The sequence below is a fragment of the Botryllus schlosseri genome, chromosome 3 (genome assembly GCF_051294905.1).
Source record: "Botryllus schlosseri isolate E-star chromosome 3, Bs_hap1, whole genome shotgun sequence".
NCBI lineage: Eukaryota > Metazoa > Chordata > Ascidiacea > Stolidobranchia > Styelidae > Botryllus > Botryllus schlosseri.
The window spans coordinates 6,985,307-6,992,875 of record NC_137238.1 but is presented as its reverse complement, the minus strand read 5'-3'; the positions used below and the strand labels follow the sequence as shown (position 1 = coordinate 6,992,875).

At 38.5% G+C, this 7,569-nt stretch overlaps 1 long non-coding RNA gene across 1 annotated transcript; it reads right to left on the bottom strand.

Moving 5' to 3' along the window:
• Window positions 1-4,983: 4,983 nt before the first annotated feature.
• On the bottom strand, window positions 4,984-6,600 carry LOC145435695 (uncharacterized). The gene is made up of 2 exons (XR_013913958.1): window positions 6,459-6,600; window positions 4,984-5,274 (listed from the first exon to the last, which is right to left on the bottom strand). It is a non-coding gene; the product is annotated as an uncharacterized LOC145435695 (long non-coding RNA).
• Between the last annotated feature and the right edge of the window lie 969 nt (window positions 6,601-7,569).

Sequence of the window (7,569 nt, the reverse complement as noted above, 5' to 3'; positions counted from 1 at the left end):
AAATCAATTTCTTTAATAAGGACCATTGTATCGATTTACCGTACTGCCATAACAAATACAGAATTACGAGCGATAATGTAACTATAGAAAGTGACTATGGAACGGAAACTCCCGTTTTCCCATTGTTAGGTCACGCATGACTGAATCTAGCGGATTTGGACAACCGAACAATCGTAACGAATGTAGGAGATGTGATGTTCTCCAGTTTCGAGACAATTTCGGTTAGATGAGAGCGGTAGCCGCGGCATTTAGGCGCAGAAAGCCAACTGCAACACATCGAGTCGTTGTTTATTCATGCCTTGTGAATAGGGTCAGTGGTTTTGCAACCAATACTTATGGACATAGAACAGTATTCATCGGAAATCTGGAGTTTCTAAACGATGAAGAGAGGCAGTTTGTGTTATTGTGTGATAAAATCTGGCCGAAATGTGCAATTGGCAATTTACATGTACCATTTACTGGATTTTTTCGCAGGAACAGCGATATAGTATCATTCGTTTAGCCTGTAAAGTCTTACTTGTTATAGAAATCACTGTGTGGCCGCAAGAACTGCAATACGAAGTATTGTACCGGTACTCCATATCACCATCACAAGACCCGTAGTCGCTCGCTCCCAAAGAAAAGAATGTTGGTCACCATGTATGCCACATTTCGGTCTTCTGGAAGGTTCAAAATGACTCGTTTAAACGATTTGCAAGCAATATTCACCTGGGATTGATGTCATATCACGACGGCAACTCTGATCTCACACACCTAAATGCAGAGGAAAAACCAATATCCTAATCAGGCCTGTGAAGAGTGGCAGATGACTAGTGATATCAGACTTTAAATTCGTCCACCTTACGCTAATGCTGTTATATTACTTGATTTGATCATTCAATTTTCAAATCACATCGTCTTGACTTTGCTCTTCTAAGTAACATTATTATCATTTTGTATTTCAAAGATTAGGTGTTGCAAACATGGCTCCATCAAATTGTTGTGTTCCTGAGTGCAACTTTCGAAAGCCATCTAAAAATCGAATTGGTCTTTTTACTGTGCTTCGCCCTGAATTTGCAGCCAGTGAGGAAGAAAAACACCACAGAGAAATGCTGCACAAGTTTGTGTACTCAGTTAGGGGTGAGACAAAGAAAATCATTGCAGACAAGCTTTGTAGAGAAATGTGAGTCTGATAGAATGGTTACCAGAAGGGGTTATTGTTCAGTAGTTGTTTTCCTTCATGTAGGATGGCAATCTGCGAGCAACATTTCAGTCAAAGTGACATTATAATCAAAAAGTCCAGGAAAATGCTTAGGATCGGAGCGGTGCCAACTGAAAATCTCCCGAAAAATTTGACTAGTGTGTTCAGGAGTCCACATCGCAACCCCCCTAGCAAGAGGAAACAATTACCTCCAAAACAGGTTTACAGAACCTTTGAAAAACTTCACAAGGCAGCAATGAAGATACAAGTAGAGTCAGGTGGTGTCCCTAGGATATACATATAATGTGCAAGGGTCAGATCATGTCAGGTGATCCAGAAAAATTTCAAAATGTACCTTCACCATCTCAGATTGTCATAAAAATTGATATGGTTACAGAGCCGTGTTTTCTGATTTCAGAAAACCAAATTTCATCAAAAAAGGTCATCTTGAACCGAAGATATGACCGTCCAAAAATTGCTGTTTTTGTGATCACTCAAGCGGAAAAAATGTCAGAAATTTATACATGTTATTTGAATTTGCTACAATTCGGTCAAATTAGGGTTGTTGAAGGTAACACTTTCACACTTGTTCATTTATGTCCTGCTTGACACTTTTTCGCCTTCTTTGACACCTGGGGTTGCATAGCCTGAACTTTGACCTCGCTTTTTTGTTCATGCATTTGAAAATCATTCATGCGTGACTTCATTTTCGATTGCAAATATCTCTTGGTGACCAGGTGATGTCATCAAGTGTGAGGTATCATTGGAAAGCTCTTGACAAGAGCTTTTAAAAACAAAAATAACATTAGTGACTTTTGAATCGTAACATACCATAAGAGCGCCATGAAGCTAACTTGCAAATTTATTCAAAATCCTCCCCCTTTTTAACAAGAGCAAACTCTGAAAAGCAACTCATTCCACCTTAATTCTATATACAGTACCGTGCCAAGTGCTTTATACATAATGTAGTCAGTATAACTCAAACAGATAATTGCTGACATAAATTATGCTGACAATAATTTGAGATATTTTTGAAAATTTGAGAAAATTTTGCTACACAGTTTGAGGTGACCACACAATACTTCCAAAACACATCACAACTGACACGATAAGATGCGATGTTTTATGTACTCTACACAATACATTCGGGTAACAATCAGCACTAAACAATGAAAGGAACAATGACAATCAATATCAAGGTCCTGCGGGTTCTTTAGTTTTCATACTATTAGATAATAACTATTTGCTCATATCAGATAATATTTATCTTTGATGATATTTCTTCAAAACTTGCATGACTTTCAGTGCTGATTCCTTTGTCATTTGGTATTGTCCCCGATTATTGAATAAACAAGGAACGTCAACTGTGCACAAAATGTGCTGGAACGGTGTCCAGCAAGAATCTTTATTTTGGGGCCACTGAAAAAACTGTGATGGGCCTTTTGGGTGCATGAATTCAACTAAGGCATCGTTGTTTTGCTTGTCAATTTCTGTGACCATGCCAATGTACCAGTTTTCATCATAAACGCAGCATACAAATTTGTTTTTGACAATTTCAGTTTGAAGTACATGTTCTTGGTTTGAGTCTTCATCTAATTTAACTTCCAATACATACTGTTTGTCTTGGCTGACACGTTTTGCTCCCAGTTTGGTTGATGACAAAGTCCTAAAATTATGGAATGGAGTACCTTTGACTGTGGTGGCGAGCTGAAATCGATGTTCCGAAAAAGCTTTCGTAGCATCCAATTCGTCTTTTAGCAAATTAAAATTTTTTATTTTTTGGAGATTTTTCACGCAATAGGACATCATTTCTTCAACGTTCAAAATCTGACCATTCAGTGGGCGTCTCAGACTTTCCATTGCTGTAGCTCGTTTTACAGTGCCACCAATGCCATCACATGGCGATTTACTATGGCTCGTGGCAAAAAAGGACCACGTAGCATCCACCTTGAAGTCAGCTTTGTGCTTGCACAAATTGTAAAATGATTTTCTGTTTTTGTACTGGGCAGCGCAACCATCGCTAAAATATTCCACATTGTCCAAGTTGTGAATTGTACTTTTGAGAACTTCAATTGTTTTTTGCTGAATCAGATACACCATTACTGCATCGTGCAACAACTCTTCCGATAAAAAGCATAGATTTAAATGCAAAATATCGTTGCTTGCAGACTTGTAGTAGCAAACTACCGGGTGCACAGTGCAGCATTGGTGAGTCCAATGATACCCTTGCGCTTCATCTTGAATGTGGAAAGAATAATTTTCCACAAAAGCCATTAATACAAGAGCTGTTTGCTGATCCATATCTTGTTTTCGTTTTTTCAAATATAAAGACTGTGAATGCGAAATGTGATGATGTGGTGCTAAATCTGTAAGCTTTTTTAATATCAACTGAATAAATTCAGTTATGGTTAAGTTTTGGGTTATTAGATCAGCTCGGTCAACTGACACCCACTGTTTGAACGAAATAAGTCCATCCACATCCTCAGATTTAATACCGTACAACCTGTTGTGAAAGTAAAATTGTAATAATATTTTGAAATCAACAATTTTTCCAACATTATTTTACACAATTTTTTTCCAATGTGATGATAAGAAGTCACTAATTTTATTATTCATTTTAAAAGTCCTTTTAAAGAGCTTTCCAATGATACCTTACACTTGATGATATCACCTAGTCACCATGAGATATCTGCAATTGAAAATGAAGTCACGCGTGAGTGATTTTCAAAGACATGAACAAAATCACGAGGTTAGAGGTCAGACTATGCAACTCTAAGTGTCCAAGAAATCGAAAAAGTATCAAGCAGGATATAAATGAACAAGTGTGTAAGTGTCACTCTCAACAACCTTAATTTGCCCGAAATATAGCAAAATTAAACTTCATGTATAAATTTCTGATATTTTTTCCGCTTGAGCGATCACAAAAATAGCAATTTTTGGACGGTCATATCTTCGGTTCAAGATGACCTTTTTTCATGAAATTTGGTTTTCTGAAATCAGAAAACACAGCTCTGTAAGCATGCCTATTTTCATGACAATCCAAGATGGTGGAAATATGGCCTGTATCACCTGACATGATCTGACCCGCAAGTGAATGGCTAACATTTGATCATTTAGAATATTGGGTGTTTTACGAAAAAAAGGGCAGGTTGATTGGACGGTATGAAGATGATGAAGACTCTGGTCTGGCACCAAGATTGAGGTGAATTTGTTAGTCATTGGTGTAATAGTGTGTCAGGTAGCGAAAAAATTAATAAGTGTCCGTGTAAGTAGCTTGAAATAGATTGAAAAATGACTGCAATTATGAAGTATTATTTGTTCAGGATAAGCATTGACCTGCAATCAGGGAACAACCAACTTCACTGCTTTGGCTGGGCAGTGGATTTGAAACAATTTTTTGAGATGGATATGTGTTACATAGAACTACATGATGTCATCAGTAGGTTGCGAAAATTCACTGAAGTAACTGTGATAATGATGTTGAAATACGACATATTTAGAGCAATTGGAGAAACTAAATGTATGTTCTGGAGTCGGGTCAGAATTTCAGGACACCAAATCTCACCCTGTAGTCGAAAGAATGGGTAGTCACGAACTAAAAGTGTCTGTGATTCATCGCTGCGCGACATGCCGTATTTTAGGTACAAATTTGCATTGGACAGGTCAGTGTAACTGAGCTCTGTGACCTTGATTACCCACATTCTAGTTGATTCGCTGGAGATTTGTGATGGTTGCTCAGCATACATCAAGGCGAATAACCAAAATAGCTTGGACGAAACGGTAGAGGTGGATGAGCAGGTACATTTGACGGTTCAGGTATTTATTGCAGACCACACACATAACTGGCAGCAACATGCAACTAATAAGGTTAATTTATAGGCGATAGTTGATACTGAAAAAGGCAACATGAATGAGTTCTTGCATCAATTATTTCTTGATGACATGATCAATTCCCAGAGGTCAGGTAATGGTCGCCGCTATCATCCTGACATTCTGAGATGGTGCATTGAGTTGTACTCGAGATCCCCAGCAGCCTATGCACACATTAGAAGCAGCAATGTTCTCCAATTGCCGAGCAACCGCACCATTCGCTCCTACAGGTAGATAAAAAAGCAGATCATCATATTATATAGAGAATTGCATACTTCTATTGTTCACAGAAACTGTATCCCACCTAGTCCAGGCATAAATAAATTGGCACTGGAGCAAATTGCAGTCAGAAAAGAAGAGGGGGAAAACATGACCGGCTTTATATGTTTGGACGAGATGAAAAGTAAAGCTTAGTAACAGTATTAATTGGCCAAGAATTGTAGATATATTAATAATATATGACAAATATTCAATGAACAGTTAAAGAGAATCTTGTCTTGCGAGAAGGTGTCTTGCGAGAAGGCAAACTGGTGGGGCTCGTTGATCCTATGTCAGTGACGGAAGAAAATAAAAGGAATGAGCTAGCCAGTAACATTTTAGGTAAGGATTTATGGCTTGTATAGCATTAATAAAAACATGGGGGCCAATATAAATATATATTTTATTTAAAAGTATTTTACGGAAGGACCGTAACCAGAAAGGTTTCTGTGCCAATAGCATGGTACGCCACACGGTCTATGACAGCAGGACGACTTGCCTCATTGGTTTGGAAGAACATCATAGCATGTGAAAAGGCCGGTCTACAAGTTCATGCTTTGATATGTGATGGACATCCAACCAACAGAAAGATGTTTCGCATCATTAGTCAAGGTTACAAAATCACTATGCGAAGCAATCTTATGGCACATAATCCGCTAGCTGTTCATCGACCGATTGCCTTGCTGTCAGACCCCCCTCATTTGCTGAAGGTAATTTAGGTAAAATTTACTCTACACATAGTGTTTAATTGTTGCTTTTCATGGTTAAGACTGCTCGTAATTCCTTATATAATTCACGAAAGAATGGTTCAAAGGAAATGATAGATGTTCAAGGTCGTCCGATTGTCTGGACGGATATTTCAGATCTGTACAAGCGCGAATCTCATTCAATGCTGAGTGAAAGCTTGTTGAAAAAAGTACACGTTGAACTGACGCCATATAGCAAGGTAACTGTGACATTATCGATCAGTGTCAGTAAATTATCATTTCTGCTTGTCAAACAGATGAATGTTGGTTTGGCTCGTGCTGTTTTAAATGAGCGGGTTGGTAAAGTGTTGAGTAAGGTACCAAGAGCAGAGGGCACGGCGGATTACATACTTAATTTCGCCAAGTATGTCCTATAAACTTATGACATATGATATGTAGTATACCTGATATTTCATCTTTGTAGATGGTTTTCAATTGTAGACTGCTCTTCAAAAAATCCAATCAAAAATCTGGATGATGAACGCATCTCTTGGCTTGAGACATTTGCTGACAGCCTTGCGCAGTGGCATGTAAGTGGGATGCAACAGATTGCATGAAAGTTCACTTATATAATTGTATGTTCAGGATAGTCTTTCAGGAGACTGCAAGAAACTGGTAGCAATGCCAACCCTTGAAGGGCTTTGCTTCACATCACGTAATTTTGCGTGCCTTTGTAGGCGTTTGCTTGATGGAAAGTATTCAAATTATGTCGGACTTCATTCATTCTCACAGGATGTATTGGAGGCCTTTTTCGGAAATGTGGTGAGAATATATTGTAAGCTCCGTTCTCTCCTATCTTTTAGAATTCTTATATCCAATAAACAGCGACAACATGGGGCGCGTTGTTCCAATCCAGACATCAATCAAGCTGCCTATGCCATCCAACACCTAACTGTAAGAAAAGGAATCAAGAAATTGAAAGGCGGCAACACAACATTTGGTGATAAAAATGCATGGACGGAATTGAATGAGGAACCCCTGCAAAAACGCATGAAAAATTGATTGGAATTGCATCAAATAAATACACAGATTGCATTTCTGCTACTCTACTCTCACCTAGTCAGAGTTCACGCATCAAGTATCTAATTATGTCACTTAACTATGACCTGTTAATGAATTGGTTTATTTTTTCAAATCAGTTCTGAGACTACGAGAGCCGCTGCCTGCTGTGGTACTAGATTTGAATTTTCTCAGCCTATCAATCAATTTCCTTGAGAAACTATATGTCAGTGTCTTTATGTAGAGCAGAGTCATTACAAATACTACCTCTTTCACGCTTTCAGAGGGAAACGGGCCGGAGTCAGCAAGGTAATCGACAAAATTGTAAAAAAATCTAGATGAAGAAATACACTTTTTCAAGTGCTCTACATTGATTTCCGCAGCAGGCTTGGAAAACTCCTTACTAGCCTCTGGGTAAGTCCATGTCAAATCAACCGCACCCGTCACCACTAGGTGTCAGATTGCAATGAAAATGGAGGGGTAAATCTGGTATCCAGTTCTGACTGCAGCAAACTT